This window comes from Dipodomys merriami, unplaced genomic scaffold, assembly GCF_024711535.1.
Source record: "Dipodomys merriami isolate MVZ:Mamm:240054 unplaced genomic scaffold, mDipMer1.0.p SCAF_13, whole genome shotgun sequence".
Lineage (NCBI taxonomy): Eukaryota > Metazoa > Chordata > Mammalia > Rodentia > Heteromyidae > Dipodomys > Dipodomys merriami.
In genome coordinates this window covers 18,478,655-18,503,556 of record NW_027202604.1, presented here as the reverse complement: position 1 = coordinate 18,503,556, position 24,902 = coordinate 18,478,655, and the positions used below count along the sequence as shown (strand labels likewise).

Here is a 24,902-nt window from a genome sequence, read left to right as displayed (position 1 = left end):
CAAGGGAAAGTGCTTTGATTGATTAGGAATGTCCATCATGAGCATCAAATAGAAGAGAATGATATTCGCTTTCTGTTTCATACTTTGGCCCCAAACCTTTGAAAATTATTTCTGAAATGCCAGTACTTCTAGAATAAATGTATTTTAAAAAATAATTAAAAATATTTTAATAGTTTTGAATAATGTCAAAAATAATTCTGAACTCAGGGCTTCACACTTGCTGGACAAGTGCTCTGCTATTTAAGCCCAACTCCCAGTTATTTATTATTTTTTAGTCATTTTTTTTAGAAGGGATCTTATATTTTTGTCCAGAGTGGCCTCTGACCACAATCTGACATGGCTAGATGGCAAATGTGTGTCACCACGACCAATTTATTGATTGAGATGTGGGGGTTTCATGAACTGTTTTGCCCATACTGGCCTTGAACCACAATGCTTTGGATCTCCACATTCTGAGCAGCTGGGCATGAACCACTATACCGAGTCCCCAAAATGCATATTTCGTGCTAGTACTAGGGTTTCAACTCAGGGCCTGGATAACCTCCCGTTTTCATTCAAGAATTGCACTGTATCACTTGAACTACAGCTCTGCTTCTAGCTTTTTTTGCCTGGGCTAACTTCACACTACAACCTTCAGATCTCAGCCTTCTAAGTAGTTAGGATTACAGGGGTGAGCCACTGATGCCCAGCTTCAAAATATATTTTTTTAATTTTTTCTAGTTTTTCATAGGACCCTGCCAGATAAACAGCCCCCACCCCCACTGTCTATCATAATTGTCTTCACCTGATCTCCAAGGGTCACATAAAGTCTATCCTTTTCTGTGGGTTGATAGGGTTTCTTTGCAGTAACTTATCATTGAAATAGTTGCCAAACTCTGCAAAAAGACTGCAGGGTCAGCATGTAATGATGGAATTTACCATTAAGTTTTCTGAGACTCACTGGATCATTTGCAATGACAAGTTATGACTGTAGAATGTATGTTTCACAATCTCATGCTTCTAAGAACAGATTTGTGGATTTGTGTTGGGTGGAAATCTCCTGGTGATGGTACATCAGTACTGGTTTGTGAACCAGTTGCTGAAAAATTTCAATGTGCCTAGAGATTATGGTACAGTAGCCAGTAAAGATATATAGGCAGCAATCAATTATTATATATGTCTAAGAAAACTCACAGGAGATTCTGGCACATGACTGGGTGTGGGAATAGACTCTGCCACATCTGGGCTCTCCAAACCCCTTCTATAATATTACAACTTGAACTCATTTCATTGGATGTAGAGTACAGGTTTGGGGGGTTGGGTAAAAGGGCCAAGTCTATATTGGAAGAATCAGAGTTACAGCATAATTATAAAGAGATGCATTTAAAAATACAAGTACTAATCTTATTAACATAAACTTAGGTTAATAAAATGTTGCCAAGCACAGGTTATTTTAATGAATAAATTAGCACATGATTTATAGACAAGTGAATGCTTCTAGAGTAGAATTAAAAATGCTTGAAAACACTGTTTTCTTAGGTTGAATGGTCACCTTGAAATCCTGTTTATTTTCCAAATGCAACAATGACAGGACTGCATGGACATGTTTCAGTCCAGCTCAAGTCATGATTGCCAACATTGCACTTGGTGTGTGACCTTTCTCTACTCTTACAATCTTTGTCCTTGTCTGCCTGTTCTGCAGGTATATCTGGTCCTAGCAAAACATATTTTATATATTTGGAGGAGCATCTCAAAACTAATTACAAAGAGTTATGTTTTGAATCATCAGGCAATTCAGATGTAGTACAGATAGTGTCTACTGAAAAGAGATAATTATTATTATTTTATTATTATTATTACAAGACTATAAGGAAACTGAAATGAGGTTCATATCCCAGTGCCACCTTCTATCATGACATTGAGAAAGCTGCTTGACCTCTAGGTTTTAATTCTCTTGCCTTAAAATGGAAATCTTAGGTTCAGAAGACTGTCATTAGTATTTCATGACATAGTGTGTCTGAAATATTATTTCAGGTTTGGTCTATGATAGTCATTGATTAATAGGAGGTAGTTCTCAAGATGCTATTATTAGTAATTTTCTTTTTAAAAGTAGCAATGTGAGTAAATGGATGCCCCAGATTTTTAGCCAGTTCATTGAATTTTCTCACCCAACACTTTTCCCAGGGACCATGTTTCCAATTTTCTCTCTGCTATTTTTTGTACATTTTTATTGTAAAAATGCTGTACAGAGGGGTTACAGTTACATGAGCAAGATAATGAGTACATTTCCTATTGAGCATTGTTGCCACCTCCTTTTTTTTTTCCCCCTTACCATCCCTTCTTCCCCAGCTCCACAGAAGTTGTAAAGTTCCTTTTCAACATAGTGTCCAGTACATCTCATTGTTATAATGGGTCAACCTGTATCCTTATTTAAGCATTTTTTTCCCTTCCTCTCCCTGAATTAGAGAAGTGTACATACAAGATTCAGGGCACCGACATCAAATACAGTGACAACAGGGGTTATACCATGAGGGAGGAACATACAAAGCAACAACAACAAAAAAAAATCACACGGTACATTATAAATACTCGTTCTTGGTTTAATCTTCCTCTTTTTAAAAAATGCTTCTCCAGTTTGAATACTTAAGGAAGTAAAGTCTAGAAAGAAAGAGGCATGGGAAGCATGAAACATTGCTCAGGCATTTTGGTACACGATGTAGTGTACATTAGACTGAGTGATCTTAATCGGAAATGATAGGGTGATGAGGTATGGCATTCTTTATACTGATGAAATCAATCACTGTGGATTATGCATCTCTTCATGACATGCAGCAAACAGACTGCCTCAGAGGGTGATGGGTGGGAAACAGGGACGGTAGGAGATTGAGCTCAGTAAACACAATGGTATTTCTACCACTGCAGCTGTAGAAAAGGATGCTGGAAAAGAATCCGAGGTTATGACAGCTAGAACTGTTGCCATATTTTTGTACTGTTTGTAGAAAGGATGGGGATATGCTGGAAACGATTCACAGAGACAGAGATTGGAGTAGTAACTTCTAAGAGATTGGAGAAGATTTGATGGTGATTTTTATACAGGTAAAAAGGATGACTCGAAGAGCGAAAGCAGTGAGTGTTTTTAAATATCAGTGTGCTAATAGATAGAAATGGTATTAAAGATGTTCTCTGCATCTCCAGAGAGAAGATCTGGAGTTATCAGGCTACAAGAAAGCAAATGTAAATCCATCGTAATGATAGATCAAATTTAGAAAGAGAGAAACTTCTGAGCAGTTTGAGTACATGGTAGAGGTGCAAGCTTTCATCATTAGGTGCCTTCAGGTAGAGTGGATGGCCTTGATTCTTCAGGAGGAGTATTGTTTGCTCATTTCATGGACCGTAGGATTCTGCAGATCTCGTATTTGCAAATATGGCCCATTTGATCATTGCCTCCATTTTTAGGCTCTGCAAGTTCTATGACAAACTGGGGCAGTTGGGGGTAGGGGTGGGGAGGAAGTACAACAGGGTAGTACAACAGCATTTTAGTTTTACTGCCTAATAAAACATGTTCTTTTTGTTTAGTACACGGAAGTACAAGATGTAACTCTTGACTTTTATGAGATCTCATCTATTGAATTTTCTCATTCCCAGCATACTTCCTGCTTTTTGTTCTCCAGCTCAGCATGACCTAGCCAGAGTCCATGGACTTTGCATGCCTTCTCATATGCGTTTTATTACTGCCTGCAAAGTATTTTTTTAATGGTGTGTTTCATTTTTGACTGCAAAGTATTTTTAAATGCGTTTAAATGCTTTTAAAGCATGTCACTCATTCTGTAAGTCAGTAGAGTTCCTATGATTCTCCCTTTCTTACCCTGAGTCGCATTGCTTTTCTGGTCCCTGAGGTTAAGTTTGAAACTCCATTTTACCACTTCTCTCTGCCACTGAAATGTTACTATTCCCAGTATCCTTTGCCTGGTACACCATGTATGCCATTTATCTGTAATGTCCACTTCACCTTCCTATCTACTCACTCAATAGTACCATGGCTCTGGGTAAGTTATTTAACTTCATATATGGGTCCTGCTCACCACTCCCATGGCTTTCATTCTCTTTCATTCTTTGCTTGACTTTGTCAAATATATTATTACTGTTCCCACTTCAGACCCCTTGAGCATGTTCTGAACCTGTAACATCTATTATCTTTCCTTCTCCACATTGTAGGTTCATGTCTTTATCCAAATCTCAGCTCAAGTCATGCACATGGCTCAAACAGCCCATTTCACTGTCCTGCTCCATCTAAAACAATCTATCCGCTATTACTTCACTGGTCTGTCATATGTCCATGTTCATATCCTTCTTTACACCATATCCAAAATGATTTATTAATTTAGATTCAAAGCCTGCATCCCTCAACTGCTGCACCTGTTCAGGCACAGTGGGATCTCAGTGGGTATTAAGTGGATGGGCAATGAAAGAACAGAGGGTTGCACTAGAACTTAGAATTCTCTGGTATTTCTAAAATAATTTAAAAGGAGAGTACACCTTGCTTCCAGAGGGTTGATTCATTAACTCGTAGATATACTGTTTGAGACTTGGACATTGTGTCACAGATGTCTGTGGTTAAAGGGACATTGAACCACAGAATCATTTAGTTGGAAATCAGAGTCAAGAGGCTGAGCATTGTGGCACAGCAGAAAAAAGTTGGAAAAGCAAGTATAAACCCTTTCTGATTTCTAAGCAAGTCTGGCAAGCACACACCCATGATAGGTAACTGGTCTCCCTCAAAATGTGTCTGCCTGTAACAAATGCAGATGAAAGTAGTCTTAAGAATTATTCTCTTTTCTCTCTGATATTGATGACCATCTTCACTTGCTCTTTCTCCAGTTTTATGTCTTGACTTGCCCGCATGCATTTTACTTACTATTTTATCCACCTCATTTCAGAGGATGAGCCTCTCTTCTCTCTCAAAACTGAGTTCAAACTCCATTCTTTCCCAAACAGAATCTCTTCTAAAGCCTTTCCTTTATGGCTCCCCGTGCATGGCTTTCTTAATCTGTAGCTCATAAACTCTGCAGTAAAACTTCAAATGTTTTGTGACTTATGTGAGGCCCTCTCTGAACTCAGTGGGCCTTCTATTATCTTGATAAGTTGATGAAGATTATGATAATGACTCAAATGGGTCCTTGGATCAAAGAGCATGTATAGCTAATGTGGAGTAGGGAGACAACTAGCACCTAATGTCATGGTATATTTTCACATTAATTCTGTAAGTCTTACCCTAGCTGTGTCTCGAATAAGCAACTCTCATAACCGTATTGTGCGATTCATCAAATGTTGATGGGTGACATTGAATGGTTGTGATTGAATACCGTATATAAAAACCATTACTGATGAAGGCGGTGACTATTATTAAAGCAAATGGGAATAGCAATCAGCAACTGGACAAAATCAACCATGAATTTCATAGACAGAGCAACCGCGGGTTCAAGCATGTCATGGGAAACAATTGCTTGGTTTAACACAATGCATGAGCAAAATCAATTTGCTAAAATGCAGGTCATTTGGCCCTGAGGGCTGGAGAAAAACCATTATATTGCTGATGATATTTATTGTTGAACTTGGATCTCTTTCACAGGCCATTTGACACTGGACTCGAAGTCCATGGGTCCCTAGTTGACTCTCCAAAAAGGAAGGAGTGTTTCAGTGAGATAGTTAATTAGCTTTTCTTCCCTCTGGGTTCACTGATATTCTCCTACTGAGTGGTAAGTTTCTGAGTGTTTGAGACTTTTACAGTGAAAACGTTGGTATGTCTTATTCAGTACAAATTAAGAGCCTCCACAGACTTTTCTAAATTCATGTGGACTCTTATTCCAAAGAATCTGGATATAATATAGCCAATAAAAACATGTAGTAGTATAGTTCTACAGTATAACCCCTGGTGCTCCCTTGTCCACTCTTTAGCTATTATTTTAATGCTAAGAGAACTAGGTAGACATTGGTTTTCCCTTTTGTATATCCATAAAAATTCTATAGTCTTTCAGGAGAAGAAGATGAAATTAACAGAGAAGTGTTTATCTGGCTACAAGTTATTTCTACCCATTTTTTCCTCAAAGAAATAAATATTAAGAGAGTAGACAGGTTAGTTTTAGGTTAGTCATCATTTTAAATAGCATCTACACAGTGTAATGTGAATGCTTGGAAACATGTAGAACTCACTAATGATGGTACACCAGTTCTCACCAGCACATTCCAGGATAATGGGTGAAGAAATGCCCATACAGTGATATCTCACATTTAATAATTTAATATGAAATAAGTAATAATCCCATACCACCATGGATGGGGAGAGGGTTAAACAACAGGCATGCAAAAACCAAAGGAGTTAAAGAAAAATAAAGAAAAGGGCATGTTCTAAGAGGTAGATAACAAGAAATCAGAAAGAATTGAGGTAGGCAGTTTCCCAGACCTAGGATGCCAGGAATCACAGAGATAAGTAAAAACAGGGACTCCCTCCTTCCTAGCTATTGACAGGATGACTTCAGAAGGTCAAATACTCACTCTTTCTCTCCCACCCTCTCTCCTCTCCCCTCTGTCTCTCTCTCTCTCTCTCATACACACACAGGGTCTTCTACTGGTATCATAGCACTAGTCAAATCTCCTACAGCCAGTCACAGTCCCCCCAGGCTTCTAGGGTTCCTACAGTGGTAACAGTGAATTAAGAGACCTTTAAGAAGAAAAAAAATGGAGTCATTGGACACTGAAGAAAACCATAATTAAAGAAGGCAGAAAAATAACTGATGAAGGTGCAGATACCATCAGGCTGAGTCACACAACAAAGAATACCAACCTTACATTTTTTTTCCTTAGAATTTGCTTTGAGGAATGTTCTCCGAGGTCAATTTTTTAAAATCAGAATTTTCCTTTACTTCCATTTGACTATGCATGTTAGTGTGATATAAGCAAGAAAAAGAGTTAATCATATCACTCTATTTATAGCATTGATGATAAAACCACTCACCAAATTTCTCTATTTGTCCTTCCTCATTATTATTTTCTGAAGAAAGCTTTGCTGGGAAGAGTTCAATTACCCAATACAGGGAATTTTCTCTCTCTAGACTTATTTCTTCAGGAAGCTATAAAGTTCTTTGCTAGCAAAGGTAGAAAGACCTCTGAGAGGTCCTTGTGGTTGTGTCCATCTGTCTGGTTGTCTAAATCCAGAAGAGAGTCATTTATTTTTTCCTTATCCACAATTAGATAACACAGGAGATATGTCAGCAAACAACTGAGTTAAGGTCCTTCATTTCTTATCAAAGATTTTGTTAAATGCCCTCAGAGACAATCATATAGGTTCCTCTACAAGAAAGTTATGTTTATTATCCTTTCTTTGTGTGTGTGTGAGAGAGGATAAGGTGGTATTGATTTCGAACTCAAGGCCTGGTGCTTGCTAACTGAACATTCTACCACTTGATCCACAAGCTCAGTCCTTTTTGTTTCAGTTATTTATAAAATAGCATTTTTCATTTTTAGGCCTAGGCTGGCAGGAAATGTGATCCTTCTGTTTATGTTTTCTGTATAGCTAGAATGGCAATCAGGCACTACCATGCCCAGGTTTTTTGTTGGTTGAGATGAGTTCTTGTGACTATATTACCCATGCTGGCCTCCACCCATGATCCTCACCATCTCAATCTCCAGGGTTAGCGAGGGTTTGAGCATAAGCCACCATACTTGGATATTTTCTATCTTTTTGCTGCTAATTTTTACCAGGGATGCATGCATTTGTGGGGACAGAGAGGCACTGTAAAGATTTGCATTTTTGTGAGTGACCCCATCAGCCATTACTAAAGTGGCTGAAATCCCTTGCACCACTTGAACAGTGGCTCATTAGATATGTTCTTTTGAGGTAATATCATGGAGTTGAGAATAGGTCGTTGGATCCAGATTGGTTGATGTCCCTCTCCCCACCCCCAACTCTCTTCTTGAATAAACTGCTTTAGCTTCTGCTTGTTTTCTCATCTGTAAAAAATTGTGATGAGATAGCTGTGATAATTAAACAGCTCATTACATGTGAAGCCCTAAAATAATGCATGACACATAATTTTTGATAAATACCAGCTATTTTGACTGAGGAATTGTTGGGAGTCAGTCAGAGGTTAGAAGCTAGGGTAAGTGGCTGGCCAGAGTGGACCTCTGGAGCCCGGGAACATACCCAGTTCCCAGGAACTCATCGTAGTTCATCAAGTTCAGTGTCATGGCATATGCATTTGGATCTAAGCCTTCAAGATAGAGCCCAGGAATCTGAGCATATTAAATGTGGAAGCTGTCAGATCTGAGGAACCCACACCATACCAACCTTTCAACATGTGGGGGATTTTTTTTCCAGAAAGAAGAAATTCTGATTTAGGATTTCAGTACTTTTCAAATTCCTTTGGCTTACTGGCAAGCAGCAGTTTCTAGAAATTGTCACAATTCACCCTCCTTGCCCCCAATTTAGAAGAGCATGTTGGAAGATGCCAGAATTTTTTTATAAATCAAGGAAAGGCTGTTCTACATGCATACCTCTAAATTCTACACATTAGATGACCATAGTGATTTATTTCAGGTTTTCAGTTTCCTTAATATTGAACTTACTATTCATATCTCTATGTCTCTCCTCTTTCCCATATTTGAAATAAGGAGAAAAATCAAATAGCATTTAGGTTTACTGTCTTAACACTAACTCTTAGTCTTTGTTCCTTTCTAGAAAGAACTAAGGCAAAATAATATTGTAATAAAGTAAAATTATTCTTATTTAATTGAGTCCAAAGGGCTAGACTTTATAGTAGGTGAGAATATATATATATAGATATATAGATATCTCTCTATATATCACTTTAATCTTGGTAAACTTAACAAGGTAAGTTCAGTTGAAACTAAATCTCACAGAAAGCATCTGTCTTGAGACCTTAATGGTAAAGCCTGTTGGTACAGACCTTAATGGTATAAAGTCTGGTACCAAGTCTTCTCTGTTTCCATCACCCTTGACCTTCATGTAAGGAAAATAGTTTATTTTAATGATAAACTTGAATATAGTGAGATAAGGGTTTTTGTTTGTCTCATTGGTTTTGTTGAAATGGTGACTTCTAAGGCGAAATTTTGGTTTTCAGATTCCTCTTCAACCTTAAACACAAATTCTCACATCTTATAATTTTATCAGCCCTATATAGGTCTTAAATACATTACCAATTAAGTATTTAAGATTTATATGGGGAGATGGCATTTTACAAAGTTAATATTTTCTTTTGTTAGACACAACTCACTAGCTCCAAGCTATGGAACTTTATTAAAACTCTTTTTTTTTATAGAGTTGAAAAAAATTCTCTAGCAAAGCTTATACAATTCCCAAGGTCATGCTTTCTAAGCTGCCTTTGTGCACTGAACCTCTTAAATACTATTGCATGCCTTATAGTGTATTCATGTCATAACACACTAAAATATTTAAAGGGAAATTGCTGCCTTATTTTTTTCTCAAAAATAAACAGTCCCTGTTTACAACTCTCAGTGGACCATAAATATCTTCTAGGCCAGCCGCACTACTACCTGTTAGAAATCCTTCTTATATTAGTAGTAACTAAGAAACTCATAGAATATTCCCTTTGCACTGAAATGCAGCTTTCTCCAGCACATCTTTCTTTCCTTTAGAAGAATTTTCTATCTTCTTAGAAAACTTTTCAGCATTTATTAGAGGGACATTGCACAGTTGGGTCAAATCTATGTATGAGCTAGGTTCTCTGATCATCTTGGCCATATCAGTTGATGTGTGAACTGAATTTCATTTTAGTAGCTTTAAATAAGCAGCCTAACTTGTTTGCTCAAATTATTTTCCCCCAACCTGGTATGTCTACCATTCTACTTTTCCTCCTGTGGGTACTGGAAGTTTTTCTTTGAGGTCTCATCTGAAAACCAAGTACATCAGATACATGAAAAAAAATGTATTTATTCATGATCTAGATACCTTCTTGGGAGAAATTTGGGGCAAAATTTTCATCCCTTGATAATAGCACCCTCAAATGTAAGGAGGATGTCATGTGATTTTTATATTAGCATGCTGATTAGTTACTACATACAAATAGAATGCAAAATAGGCCATGAAGCTAGGTCCACCTTCATTGTTGTGGAAGCTGAGGCGTAGAAACCTCAAAACTTTACTTAGGACATAGAGTCAGAAACAGACCTGGGATTCTAACTCATGATTTCTGGCTCCAGAGTCTGGGTTCTCTTTTGCTTTGTTGCCTCTATGAGCTTGTCCTACCCAGTCTCTTGATACTCAGAAAAACCCCACAGGCTGGGCACTGGTGGCTCATGCCAGTAATTCTAGCTACTCAAGAGGCTGAGATCTGAGGATTGCAGTTCAAAGCCAGCCCAGGCAGGAAAGTCTGTAAACTCTTATCTCCAATAAAACCATCAGAAAACTGGAAGTGGCCTGTGGCTCGAAGAGCTAAGGGACAGCGCCCAGACCCAGAGTTCAAGTTCCATGACTGACCAGAAAAAAAAAGAAAGAAAAGAAAAAGAAAACCCTCAAATCTCATACAGTATGTTTCCATGACTGGGTTTGTGGGTGAGATCTGTTACTTCCCCAGTTTTATGGATTCAATTCAGCACTAATTTTGTCAGCTGCTAGTCCCCTTACTTTGGGGAGCACTCTCTTCCTTCCTGTCAAAACCTCCTCTCAAGAAAAACCATGTACTTCAATTATAACATTATAGCAACAGTTGTAAACAATGTTAACCTTCCTGAGCTGACAAAATATTTTTCAAACCAAACAAGCGTGCTAGAAAAGAATGAAAAATTTAAAACTGGACTATCAGGCCTTAAGCTAGAGGTACACTGTCCCTTTCTTGTCATTCCAAAATCAAATCACAAAGGCCAGCTCCGTAACTGTACTCTTTTCTGGAGGCTAGCTAAAAAGTCATTTGATAAATTATTCCTGGAAAGGCCTGCCAACACTTCAAAATAAGCCAATTCATATTAAGTGAAATAAGCCAGACTCAAAGAAACAAAGGCTTCATGGTTTCCCTCATATATAATAATTAATATAGGTCTAGGATAGTCCTAGCAGAGGATCACAATAGCTTAATAGCTCTTTACATATGACCATATAAAATGATGCTAATTGAAATGAACTCCAAAATAGAGAAACAAGAAATTGTTTTTTTTTTATGCACTGTGTGAAGTCATTTCTTATTTTTCCCTTTTGGTTAATTCCCTGTTCTCACTTTTCTTATTTTGAGACCCTTTGTATTGTATTTATTCATGATCTAGATATCTTCTTGAGAGAAGTTTGGGGCAAGATTTCCATCTCTTGGTCACACCTTCAAATAGAGAGGGAGGATGTGATGTGATTTTTACATTAGCATGCTGATGAGTTTTGATAATTGATTTTAGTTTGGGTAAGTTTATCTGATTTGGGGAAGGGAAAGGGAATCACAAAAAGGTGAGACAAAGGACAATTGCAGCAATACTCATAAGATACTATGAAATGAGCTTTAGAACTTGGGTGGGGGAGGGAGTCGGGGAGGGAAAGCAGGAGAAAATGAAGGAGCAGGTAACACTGTTCAACAAGAAATGTTCAACACATTGCCTTATTTATGTAACTATAATTCCTCTGTACATTACCTTTACAATAAAATTTTAAAAATTATTTTTTCAGTTGTGGAGCTTGAACACTGGGCCTGGGCACTATCCCTCAGCTCTTCAGCTCAAGGCCAGCACTCTACCACTTGAGCCACAGTGCCATTTCCGGTTTGCTGAGTGGTTTACTGGAGATAAAAGTCTCATGAAGTTTCCTGCCCAGGCTGGCTTTGAACTGTGATCCTCAGATATCAGCCTCCTGGGTAGCTAGGATTACAGGTGTGAGCCACCGACATCCGGCGTACAATAAAATAAATTTTTATAATAAGACAGGCTGATCAGAACTCTTATATTTGGAATTATTTCAATAAGCTGTGGACAGAATAATTGACATTTTATGTTATGCTTCTCTATGTTCAAAAATGCTTGGGCAGTTGCCAATAGCTCATGTCTATAATCCTAGCTATTCAGGAGGCTGAGATCTGAGGATCACGATTGAAAGTAAGCCCAGGCAAGAAAGTCCATGAGACTATTTCTAATTAAGCACCAAAAAAGCCCAAAGTGGAGCTGTGGCTAAAGTGGTAGAGAGCAAAAGGTCAAGGAAAGTGCCCAGGCCCTGAGTTAAAGCCCCAGGAATAGCACAAAGGGGAAAAAATACTTTATCTGTATCATAATACTCTATCTGTATCAAGGTTTCCAAACTAGCACAGTGTGTGTGTGTGTGTGTGTGTGTGTGTGTGTGTGTGTGTGTGTGTAAAACTTGTATAATTGGCCTAATTACTTTGAAAAATCTAAACATGGAATAATTTCAGTGCCAAGTTATAGAGGAATATGTTTTAATGACATATTTATATATGTAGCCACTAAATGAGTTCTTAAGACTAACTTTAATGATGGAGAAATATTGAGGCATAATCTGGGACGAGAGGGGCATACAAATAGAATAAAATAAAATGGAAGCATATGGGCCTTGTAATTCAAGGGATGTAGCTCTAAATAGAATGTTAGATCATTCCTATTCTTTGCTATATATTGTTTGATGCTTCCTAAGCTTAGTATAATGACTGTTCAAGAATTCTATCGTTAAAAATATTAGGGGGTCACTTGTGGAACGCAGACAGCGTTTCACTTCCTGACAAAAACTAATGCTTAGTTGGCAGTTATTTTGTGCTCATGGTTGAAAAAAAATTGATTTTAGTTTTGGTAAAGACCTCATGGGAAAATACTTGTGGGTGACCTATCACCTAAGTGGGTACAGTGAGAGACAAAGAGTCTCCTGGGGATTTCTACCCTCCAACTTGCAGGAACAAAAGTACTCCTCCAGATGAATATTCCCTCAATTCCTGCTCTGAGGTGCAGAGGAAAGGATCCAGGACAATTGCTGCTCGTTGCTGACATGGTGGTTCTCTGCAGCCCCGCGATGACAGTGGTTGTGTCTCCTCTTCCTTCTCCATGACTGTGTCCTCTGTTACCCCGTGGGAGGCTCCCTTGAGTAACTCATATAACAGATGCCAATCTCCCCATCACCCACATTGCCATAAAAGAGGAAAACGTCTTTATTTGTCAACTCTAGTGTCTAGCTATGATAGTAAACCAATTTGCTGTCCCCAGGGCTGGGTTTTTGTTCAGTAAGGCCAGTCCTGTCTCTATCTGTCCAGGTTTACAGTTCAGTCCTATCCTGGTTTACAACCTCTCAAACTAGCAGGCTTTCTCCTGGGACATTCGTGACATAGCAGCATGACATAGAAGGTGGACAGGGATGAGCTGGCCCTTTATTGTTCTTTCTTTGGCATCTGGCATCCAAGTAAACTCTGACCTACCTGACCTTGTGTCCATTCTTGGCTAATACCCCTCGTCACAGAGAAAGGGGATGCTGATCTTTGACTCCCATCCTAGAAGGTGTCCCTGGCAATGGCATGGCCTTAGTTACAAACGTGTCAGTAACGCTTCCTCCGAGTGCTTTCCTGCCTTGTCACACTCAAGTTTGTCTGTTCCTCCACGTTTTGCTGGGACCTCACACAATTCAGTTCTCCCTTGCCCTTACCAGACTCTCATGTTGCTTTTATACTCTGTCTTCATTAACTTTGCAAAGCTGAGTCCTACCAAAATTCTTGATGCGAAGAGAAGACTGCACACTCAACCCTTAGACTCTGAAAGTTAAAGGGCTAGGGTACAATGAATCACCTGAGAGGCCAAGTAATGGCCTCTCAGAGGTGTACAGTTACTAATCCCCAAAACATGTTATACAACAAAGAATTAAGGTAAGAGATTCAATTAAAGATACTAATCAAGCAGGGTGCTGGTAGCTCACATCGGCAATCCTAGCTACTCAGGAGGCTGAGGTCTGAGAGTCGCAGTTCAAAGCCAGTCCATGCAGGAAAGTCTGTGAGAGAATATCTCCAACAAATGACTTGGAAAAAGTCAGGAGTGGTTCTGTGGTTCAAATGGTAGAGTGCTAGCCTTGAGCAAGAAGAGGCTCAGGGACAGTGCTCAGGCCCTGAATTCAAGCCCCAGGACTGGCAAAAAAATTTTTTTTAAGATACTAATCAGGTGAGTTTATAATACAAAGAGATTATTCTGGATCATCTGAGCAGGTCTAGTATAATCACAAATCTTTAAATGCGGAAGTAGGAGACAAAATAATTAGTGTTGGAGTACTGCCTGGTGAGGAAGACTTACCTAGTCATTGTTGGCCTTGCAGAAGGAAGACACAAGCCAGTTAACACTTGATCTCTCCTTTTGCCCTAATCTTGTCCCTCCTCCAATTTCACACTCAGTTTTCAAGCCTGAGGGCAGCAGGTAGAATTGCTCTGCTTCCATCACTACTTCCTCACTCACTGTGGGGGGGGGAGGGCGCAGGGGGGGAAGAGGGGGTGGAGCATTGTTTGGGCTTGGGAGTTAAGCAAGTGCTGAGACACTGCTAAGCAGTTAGGCTCTCTTCCTTTTAGCCAAGAGATCCTGTAAGGAAATGGCACATCACTGATTACTCTGAAATATTAACCTGCCTCATGTGGTTTAGAAATACATGGTAGTGAAGATGCTACAGAGTAGAAACCACTGTGCAACACAGTGTTGCCAAAGAGCCAAGGAAGTGATGGCCTCCGATGAGGCTATCAGAAAGAACTTCTACAGAGAGGTGTGTGCATCCTGGTTCTATGGCTACTAGGACAATGAGCCATTCTTTTTTTTTTTTTTTTTAAATCTGGCTCAGTTTCCCTATCCTTCAATTGAGAAGTGTTTATCTTGGTCACTTCTAAGCCTGGTTTTGGCTCAGATACTTTATAATGCTCTGATACTAAATAGTTCAAATGAGAATGAGCCACTTGCCCCGAGGACTATGTCCCTTTGATTTCCACAGGGAGACCACATTAGCATAGCAGAAAGGATATTGACACTGCAGTTGACTTTTCAAATTCACTGTGCGTAGAAGATAAAAGGAAAACAGGCCAGATGGAATGTAAGCTCCCTACTATTTCAAAACTTAGCCATTTCCCACTAAATGTTGGCACAAACTTAAAATTCAATACCATCTTGCGTGCTATTTACAGTTTTCAAACTGACAACAATAGTATGCTTCAAATAAGGAGGAGAAATGGTGCTGAGTGATTCTAATATTTTTCAGATTTCATTTTGTGTATAGAAATATTAAGAAAATAATCAGCAGAAAACAATGGGCTAGGGAAAACATGGAACTTTTGAGACACAGCTGTAACTCTACAATCTCTGAGTGACTGGAATTCAAGGAGTAGACTGAAGTAGTTCTGTGAACTTGACTTATCACATGTGCATTCCCTAAATAAACTTCCATGTCTTTCATTTTTCAGAGCCCCACATGCTGTGGCTCTTGATCCACTTTGTGTTACAGACTTCTTTGAAAACCCTTCCCCAAACTGGAAGCTGCCTTTGCAGAATATATTTTAAATGTTTACTGTAATAAATACTGTGAATTTTGCATTTAATCTTAGGAAATTTTCAAGTCCCAATTTAAGAAGTCCCAACCTGGTAGTGAGGAGAATGTATTTGAAGTCTAGTATATTAACAGTTCACTGCTTGTGCACATGCATGTGTGCATGCACACACACACACACACACACACACACACACACACACACACAGAGTGATACATAATTAAGGAATTACCTTCATGTAGTAGGGCTTGCTGTGTCTATGCAAGCTCTGGCTTTGCTTTTAAGACCTTGCAGTTCTAAGTTATTCTCATTGGATAAATGTCAGAAGTATATAATATCAGAATGTAAAAGAAGGAAAAAGAAGCCTTTTCAAAAGGAAATATTCTCTAGAGTTGGGATAGCTTCGTTAGCTACCCAATAATTAAATTTCATAATAACTTCCAATTTTCATAACTTCATAATAGCTTCCAGAAAATTGGTCAGTTTTTACAAATCATTGTTATTTGCACTTCTTAGTTGTATTTGTGTGTGAGAGACGAGTAGCTTTCCAATGTTTGCTGGTTATATAGTACCATTAGAGAAAATGCTTGCCTTGAAATTTAGCTATCATAAACCTTTTTGAGTTACTAAGTGGTCTTTATATAAGTAGTGAGAATTGACATATTTTGTTCTTTCTATTTGTGAAGAAACTCACATATTCTGTTTTTCTATCCCCTAACGTGCTTTTAACCATGGTGACTTTTTAAGAGCAAGATGATGACTGTAATATCTAAAATTCTTTTGAAATTAAAAGTTTTTGTAGATTCATGGAATCAGATCGTTGTAGTCACTGAAAAATGGTTTCTAAAAGTGTGCAATTATTGATGTTCATACTTACTAAAAAATTATACACCTGTAATCCAGCTAGGTAGGGACTGTAAGTATATCACAGTCCAAGGTCAACATGGACAAAAAGCATAATATTTTGGTAACCTTCATTACACACATGGGTGTGAGTGTACACGCACACACACATACACACACAGCATCACACAGGATCACACAGGATCTGTCTTTGTATGTAGCTTACTTCACTTTACCTAATGTCTTGTAGGTTGATACAAGTTGTATTCAAATGGCAGGATATCCTTCTATTTTAAGGCTGAATAATATTTCTATATAAACACACTCCATGTTTTCTTTATACAGTCATCTGTTAGTAGATACTTAGAGTGTTTCCTCATCTTGGCTATTGTGAATACTTCTGAAGTGAACACGAAGGTACAGATGTCTCTGTGAGATAGTGATTTTCTTTTTCCTTGACTACATTCCAACAAGTCAGATTGCTGGATCATATGGTAGTTTTGATTTTAGTTTTTTGAGAGTCTTAACACATTGTTTTATGATGATTGCATTTATATTCTCAACAAAAGTATACATAGGTTCCCTCACCAAGGCTTGTTGTCTTCTAATTTTTTGATAATCATTATCCAAAAAAGTGGCTTTGGTTTTCATGTCCTTGCTTAGTCATCTTAAACATTTTATCATAAACTTGTTGGCTGTTTATATGTCTTCATTAAAAAAATCTATTCATGTTCTTTACTCATTTTTAAAATTTAGGATATTAATTTGCTATTGAATAGTATGAGTTCCTTAGGTATTTTGAATACATTACAGATATATTGCATTATTTTCTCTCATTTCATAAGTTGTCTTTTCATTTTTGATTGTTTCCTTTGCTGTGCAGAACCATTTCTTGGTGTTGCCAAATGATATTCTGCTCTGTAGCTAGACCACATTTCATCTATTCTCAATTGAATGCAAATTTGTGTTGTTTTCACATTGTCTATTATTAATAATGTTGTTGTGAATGCTGCTGTTCATTTATAATGTGAGTGGAAAGATGTTTTCATTTCCCTTGGATACATACCTAGGAGGAGGAATGCTGTATCATCTAGTAACCTCATGTTTAATTTTTAAAGGTAGCATCAAGATTATTTTCCAAAGTAACTGTAGCATTTCACATTCCTACCAGCATTGTGGGAAGTTTGTGATTTCTCTACATTCTCATTAACAAGTATTTTCTAACTTTTTGATTATAGTCATTCTAATGCATATAGAGAGGTTTCTCATTGTGATTTTGATTGGATTAGCCATCCCTGATGGGTAATGATGTTGAGCTTCTTTTCATATGCTTTTTGATCATTTGTATAGCTTAGTTAGGGAAAGAACTATTCAGATCCTATGCCCATTATTTCAATTGGATTATTTGCATCTTTGCTAGTGAGTTGGAAGAGGAATTTTCTATGTTTAACTCATTTCATCAGAGAGGGATTTATATTTCTAGATTTCATCTTGGTGTTAAAATGGTTGAAGTTCTAAGATGTTTACTTGTGTGCCTAAGGTCTCACAGACACAGGATAGACAAACTAAGCTGATGCTGGCTTTCTGACCCTAAGGCCAAGATCTCTCCAAATACTGTGTACCCCACTCACACTCAGAAAGTAGTGTAAAAGTGTTGATAACACATATTAAGATATTAAAGTTTAAATAGTTGATTAAAACAGAGTATAGTTAATGCTATGAACTAGAAAAGAGAGCCAGAGGCAGAAGCAAAGGCAGAACAGTGAAGAGGTAAGTTAACAGGCAAAAGTAGTGAAGTTTCATTTCTTTGCCTCATGTTATTTATGCAGAGAGAAAGCAAATGACCTCAAGGATCTCACATGAGGAAGTTCTGCACAGACTCCTTTCAATGTGACTTCAGAAGTCAGCAAGTAGAAGGTACGATGTCTGGTAGTCCCAGATGTAGGGGGTGAGGAGATCTCAAAGAGGAGACATTTGGTTTTGTCTGAAAGAATGAAACTAAGTTTCCTTCCCTGACACTGTCTTGGGTACTGCAGGCCCCATCTATTGACTTTGAGTCAAAGGAGCTACCTAGTACATCCGGCAGTTGAATGCTACATAGCCTAATCTGTTCAGCTGATGAAGCCGCATCATGAGAGGAAGTCTCCTTGGGGAAAGGGCAAAGATTCATTCTTTCTGCACCCACAGTCCCTCTTTGTGCAGGCTACTTCCTCAGAGGGTCAAATCTGCCTCAGAAGTCCCTATGAATGCACCAGATGAGTATAGAGATCAAACACATGGCTTCTGCTGGCCTCAGCTCTGTCTCCATGGACTTGACAAACTCTGCCGGTAAGGCAGCCCAGATTTTTAAATAAAGTTTTATTGAGGATAGCCATGTGCATGTCTATATATGTGATTGTTTTGTTTTTGTTTTTGTTTTTTGTTTTGGTTGGTTGTGGGGCTTGAACTCTAGGCCTGGGCGCTGTCCCTCAGCTCTTCAGCTCAAGGCAAGTGCTCTACCACTTGAGCTACAACACCACTTCCAGTTTTCTGGTGGTTTATTGGAACTAAGAGTCTCACAGTCTTTCCTGCCTGGGCTGGCTTTGATCCATGATCCCCAGATCTCAGCCACCTGAATAGCTAGGATTACAGGTGTGAGCCACCAGTGCCAGGCACTATCTGGATTTTTACATCAAGTATTTTTCAATTTCTTATCTGCCAGAGAAACAGGCCATGACAGCTGATTCTTAAATTCTCCATTAATCTGTATCCTTTTGATGTCATCCAAATGGCAAAAAAAACCCTACAAGCCACCTTGAGGAGCTACACTTTGATTGGTTATTTTGAGGCTATTCTTATCCTCAGTGAGTGTTCATAGATACTCAAGACTGAATGCTAGCAAAAACCACAGTGCCACTGCTTTCTTGAAAAGTATAGATATTATTCCCTAGCCTCCCAAATAGCGATGAGACAGCCTTTTTTCAGCCTTCTTGTGAACAATCATGCTCCATGTGTGAGAAGCTCAATGTCTCACCTATATCTTCTAGTGTCCACATGTGCTCCTTGAGGTAATGCCAGCTTTTACTTTGGAAGTAATGAACCTCTGAAGTCCACTGTTCATGGATTAGTTGATGCAGGGATGTTATGCTACTTGGCCAGGTAGGCTGTGTGGAGCATAGAGAGATGAGGAGTGCGATGGCTTTGTAGTGAAGGTATGTCAACAAAGGCTTGGGTGACTGGCAGACTAAAGCATTTCTGCTGTTTTCATTGCTATTCTCACAATCTTGATCTGCTTAGGATCAAATGAGGCTAAGAATATTTTCCAGGTTATGAAAGATTATCTTGACAATGTGTGTTAATTGCCTGGTAGAATTTCTAGCATGGGGATACTCAGGAAACATCGTCACTGTCACTCTTGTTGCTATCATAGCTGCCCTTGTTGTTTTACTCTTGCAAATGAGAGATCAGTGTCTGAGCATGAACTTCCTGGCCCTTCACTCATTGTCTGGGATTCTAAGATCAAAGGCTGTAGAAGAAAGACAAAAACCATAAATAATTGGAGTGGGCTAAGAGTAAAAGGGTCTGTGGAGCGTATTTATTGACTAAGAGATGCAACTTTAGGTCCCATTGAAGTTCATTGTTACCAATCCCCAATAAGGGAGTAAAACCACCATATCTACTTGTTGTTTCTAGAAATGCCAGAAGTCTGTTTTTAAAATTGGAAAATGATTTCGACTTAGAAAAAAAAATCTTTGTAGTACAATACTGCCAAATATGTACGTTATTTTATCTGACTGGACACTTCTTACATAAAGGCTGCAAAATCGTCCCAGGGACGAACTTTCTGGAAGCTCTACTTCTATTTGTCCACAATAAAGGTGGTTTCGCTATTTCAACTAAGTACCTAACAAATATTTGCTAAACAAGTCTCCTGTGCCAAGCACTAAGCCAAGGATTTAGAGATGAGCCAGAAAGAGTCCTTGTCCTTGAGATCTCATTTATTTTATGGTGTTTACCATGCGGTAAATGGATGTCACCCACATAAATGCAATGTTTTATGGAAGGAAAAGCAGTAAGAAGGAGTTTCTTAAGGATGAAGTATTTGAGTTGGATTTTGAAGAATGATAGGAGTTTGTTAGACTGATAAGAGAGTAAAAGAAGACATGTAGAGTTGTATTGTGCCTCATGGTAGCAGTTTGGCTCATGTGACTAAATTTAGGCTAATTGAAATAAGATGAAACATTCAGTTCCTCTGATGTACATACACCAGACAGTGCAGAATTCAGTTCTTTCCAGCTTTGCAGAAAATTCTGTGGGACTATGTTGATGGGTGACATAAATAAAGTCACAGATAGACCAAATCTATTAACAAGTTCAGAAGACTGAAAGTTTAGGAGATGTTGCTGGAGTGATATAAAATGGAGATGAAAGGTAAGAGATGGGGCAAGAAGAATTGTATGTGGTAATTTAACATTATGCTTGTCAACCTCTGACCTTGCTTGATTCTACATACAACCAACCTTCTAACTACCCTCTCAACAATAGTCAACATATCTCTGGCTTATTTTCTTTGTAATTGACATGTATTTAGATATATCAGATGATCCAAAATATGCATAGTATATATTCATACTTGTATATATTCTCTTGGGTTTCTGTAAGGGAAGATATGAGTATTTTTACTTTAGATACTGCCTGTAATACTAAATAATATAAATAATTCATTACAGTCACAAAAAATATAATTATTTTCATAGCAGGGTGCTAGTGCACACTGCCGAACCATATTTGGGAACTTATTTCTATGATAATATATTGAGCATCATTAAAAGTATTTCATTGTATGTTCATTATTTTGCTGTCTCTTGTAAGAGACTTAAAAATATAGGATGAACTTTCATGTGGTGCTCATGAAAAGAATGTGAGAAATTTATACTAACAAGTTGTTAATTTAATCTCTGTGTTCTATGTGGTGGTTGATGAACATTAACCACTTCTCAATTATTCTGATGATTAATTTAACGTTGGATTGATCTCAGTTAAACAAAGGATACAACTGAGGATTTAATTTAGAAATTGTAGCAGACTCTTTTGCAAGTGACAGTTCACCCCTAACTCTTTTCAGATGCCATTATAATTAATAATAGTTCATTTACATATCCATTCATTTACACTTCTCTTCATTTAGAAGATGTATACTGTCCACCTGCACCATGCTAGACACTGCTGAGAACTGGATAGGTTCTCTGCTTTCATGGAGCTGATACTATCATGGGGGAGATGGCCAATATACTGCTATAAATAAGTAAGTGAAGAATAAATTCTCAATTATGCTTCATAATGTAAAGACAATAAAGCAATGCTACAGCTAACCAAGAGGCGGAGAAGGCAGTTCTTTATCCTGTGCATTCTGAAACTTTGTTTATGATGAGTTCTTTCAGCTGGTTCCTGAATGATTTGAAAATGCCGGTCATGTATTGGAGAATTGGGAAGAACATTCACAGGACAGTGCAGAATACTGGAGGGAAGAAGCTGAATGTGTTTGCTGGGAATGCAAAGCCATGGGCAGTAACAGTCCTTGTAAGGCATGTGAAGCCTGACAAAGGACTTGATCAGTACCTTTTAAAGGGATAGTGATTATGTTGTACAGAATGGAAGAACAAAAGTCAAGAAAGAAAGTAGGATGTGACCCTTAGAGATGAGGATGGTGCCATAATCGTGCCTGGAAGCTTTAAGGACAGAGAGAAATGAATGAATTCCAGATAGCTCTCGGTGATAGAATCTACACAAATTACTATATGTTTCTGGAATTGATGCTAGCCACTACGAAAGGCAGGAGGAGAGAAAGATTAGTTGGAGGTGCCTAATGTGTGAGGGGCCCCAATGAGCAATTATGTTTAGCTACATCTTTTCTTTTCACTGTATTAGTTTGATATCAAATTAGTGCTTGCTCTGTTGTGAAGAAAATCCATGGCCTCCTTGTTTTCTAGGAATCCAATGCATTCACTCTACAAGCGAAGCCCCTATAATATGCTGTGTACAATCCCAGCCTCTGGGAACACAGAGCTCCTTGCCTGTATAGAGATTCCAGTATGACAAGGAAAACATTTAGCAAGTGACTCCATGCTGATCTAGGTTCTAGGCTAACCCAGGGTTTCTCAGCCATAGCACTAGTGATATTTTGGGTTAGCATATACTAGATTTGGCGGGTGAAGGATTACTCTCCATCGTAAGATGTTCAGCAGCATCCCAGGTCTTGATTAACGACGGGCAGAAGACCTTCTACTCATTTGCGTCAACAACAAAAAATGTATCTAGATATTATTAAATTTCCTCAGTGGGACAAAATTTTCCTGGGTGAGGAGCCCTGCCCATTCAAATGGCTAACACCTAATGGGACTGGCTTATAGAAACCCAGTGCAGTCAAGTTCAGGAAATCTGTTCTCATTACGTGCCTCATTTAAAAAGGTTTCCTTGCCTGTTTCTCACAGAGCCAGCTTTCTATATATGAAGACAAGTCATCACACACTTGTGGTGGAACCAGCCTCCTCATGACCTTGTATTTAGGGGGCAGAGGGTAAGAGATATGAGGTTGTATCATGTTTTTTTTTTTTTAATCTCTCTGGAAGGTCTAAATGAGGCTATCTGATTGTTAAGTCAAAATGTACCAATTTTGATCATTTTGCAGTACCCTGAAAATCAGAGTCACTGAATGGCTTTTTGATCTTTCAAGAACAGAGTTATTACCCCACTATCATTACAACACATTGCATTCTGGAGGTTAGTTCTATTAAATTGATATATCCAGTTATATAAGAACTGCACAGATGGGACTTGTTCTACTCTCCACTGCCACCTTGACCTCAAAGTATGGTACTAGCCAGTTCTACACTGGAATTAAAGATTGGATTCTGGAACCCAGACAACTTGAAGATCCACAGACAAACCAGTTTGAATTGAACTAGCAACAGTAACCAGTCCTGCTAGTGATAAGGAGAAGGTTTATTAAGTATAAATTCTATACGAGACATAGAGTTGCTCTATTTTTATACTTAATTGATGCTCTTAATTACACTATAAAATGATTGTTGCCATTTTATATGTGGTAATTGAAGTTGAATATCCCACCCTGCTGGTTAGCAACAGGCTGTGAGTCAAGCCTCAATTGTCTTCCAAATCTCTGCTCTACCTTCCATACTAAACTTACCTCTCTAGTTACTGGCTGATAGTCACGTTCCTCTACTAAATGCAGTATATTCTACTGCTAGTGGATCAGCAATAATAATTTGAGTTGAAAACTTTGTCCATCAATATCTAATTCTTCTTCCTCTTCCAATGTCACGCTGTGAATTTTTTTGAGATAGAATATAGGGCTGCTGCAGACACACATGAGTTAATAACTATAAACCTCTAAGGAAGGAGAGGGGTTGTTGGGATATTACCTTGTAAGAAACTTCCCAGGCTCCTTTCAGTTGAATCAATAGCACTAGTACTGTTGTGTTGTCTCGTTTTCCTTTGTTACTTTTTCAAAGGCAGATTAAACACCCTTTGTGCAAGTGTTACTCAGCAGACTGGTAATGTGGCCCTATTACTGGCAACAATCTCAGTCTTGTACCAGTGGATATATTCTCTATTTCTCCTTTAGCAGGAGTTGCCTTTGAGGATAAATTCTAGGGATGTTTGTTCCAGATTAAAGCATACAAAACCCAGGTGATTCCCCTGTGTTAATTCACTTCATTTTACATTCTTTTCTTCTTGGTTAGGAAGAAGAGCATTGTACAACAACCTAAACCCTAAAAGTGGAAGGCAAATGTGTTTCTCTCCCATTTTGGTCATTAGGCTCTTCTTTGGATTGCAGGTAGAATCACCGGTTGACATTTTCAAGCCTCAAATTGACTCTCACAGCTAGTAGGAGAATTTGCTCCCTTTCCCCTTGGGTCTCCCATGATATCAAATAAAACAAATAGACCAGCAATAAGCTTTGTTCAGATGAAAGCTTAGGTCAAAATATGGTGGCAGCTGGGCTTCAGTGGCTCTCAACTGTAATCCTAGCTACTCAGGAGGCTGAGATCTGAGGATCGTGGTTCAAAGCCAGCCTGGACAGGAAACCCCATGAGATTCTTATCTCCAATAAACCACTCAGAAAACCAGTGGTGCTGTGGCTCAAGAGGTAGAGTGCTTGCCTTGAGCTGAAGAGCTGAGGGACAGTGCCAGACCCAGAGTTCAAGCCCCATGACTGACAAAAAAAAAAATGTGGTGGTATTAAAATAGTTATATTACTGGTTGATCAGCACAACTGATTATGCAATTACAGATTTCATACTTACAGTATTAAATACAATGTGTTGCAATGACTGTCTCTGACTCAGCTTTGCAATTATAATACTGGGATTTGTTTAAAAGTTTCCAGGTTTGTGTTTGAAAATGGCACTAAAAACACTTTTTCACAGATCATGTGGTTTTAGGGTGATCAAACATACCACAGAGCATGTTCTAGCTCTTATTTGATGTTAGGCAGTAGTTACTTTGTATTAGACAATGATATGGATTGGTGGTTCACTTTAAATAGTCTTCATTTTGATCTGGGTTCAA

General features: G+C 38.4%; 1 protein-coding gene across 20 annotated transcripts in view; it reads left to right on the top strand.

Annotated features, from left to right (window-relative positions):
• Fhit (fragile histidine triad diadenosine triphosphatase) overlaps nucleotides 1-24,902 on the top strand; it is a 1,320,449-nt gene that overhangs the window by 1,140,601 nt on the left and 154,946 nt on the right. The window lies entirely within an intron of this gene.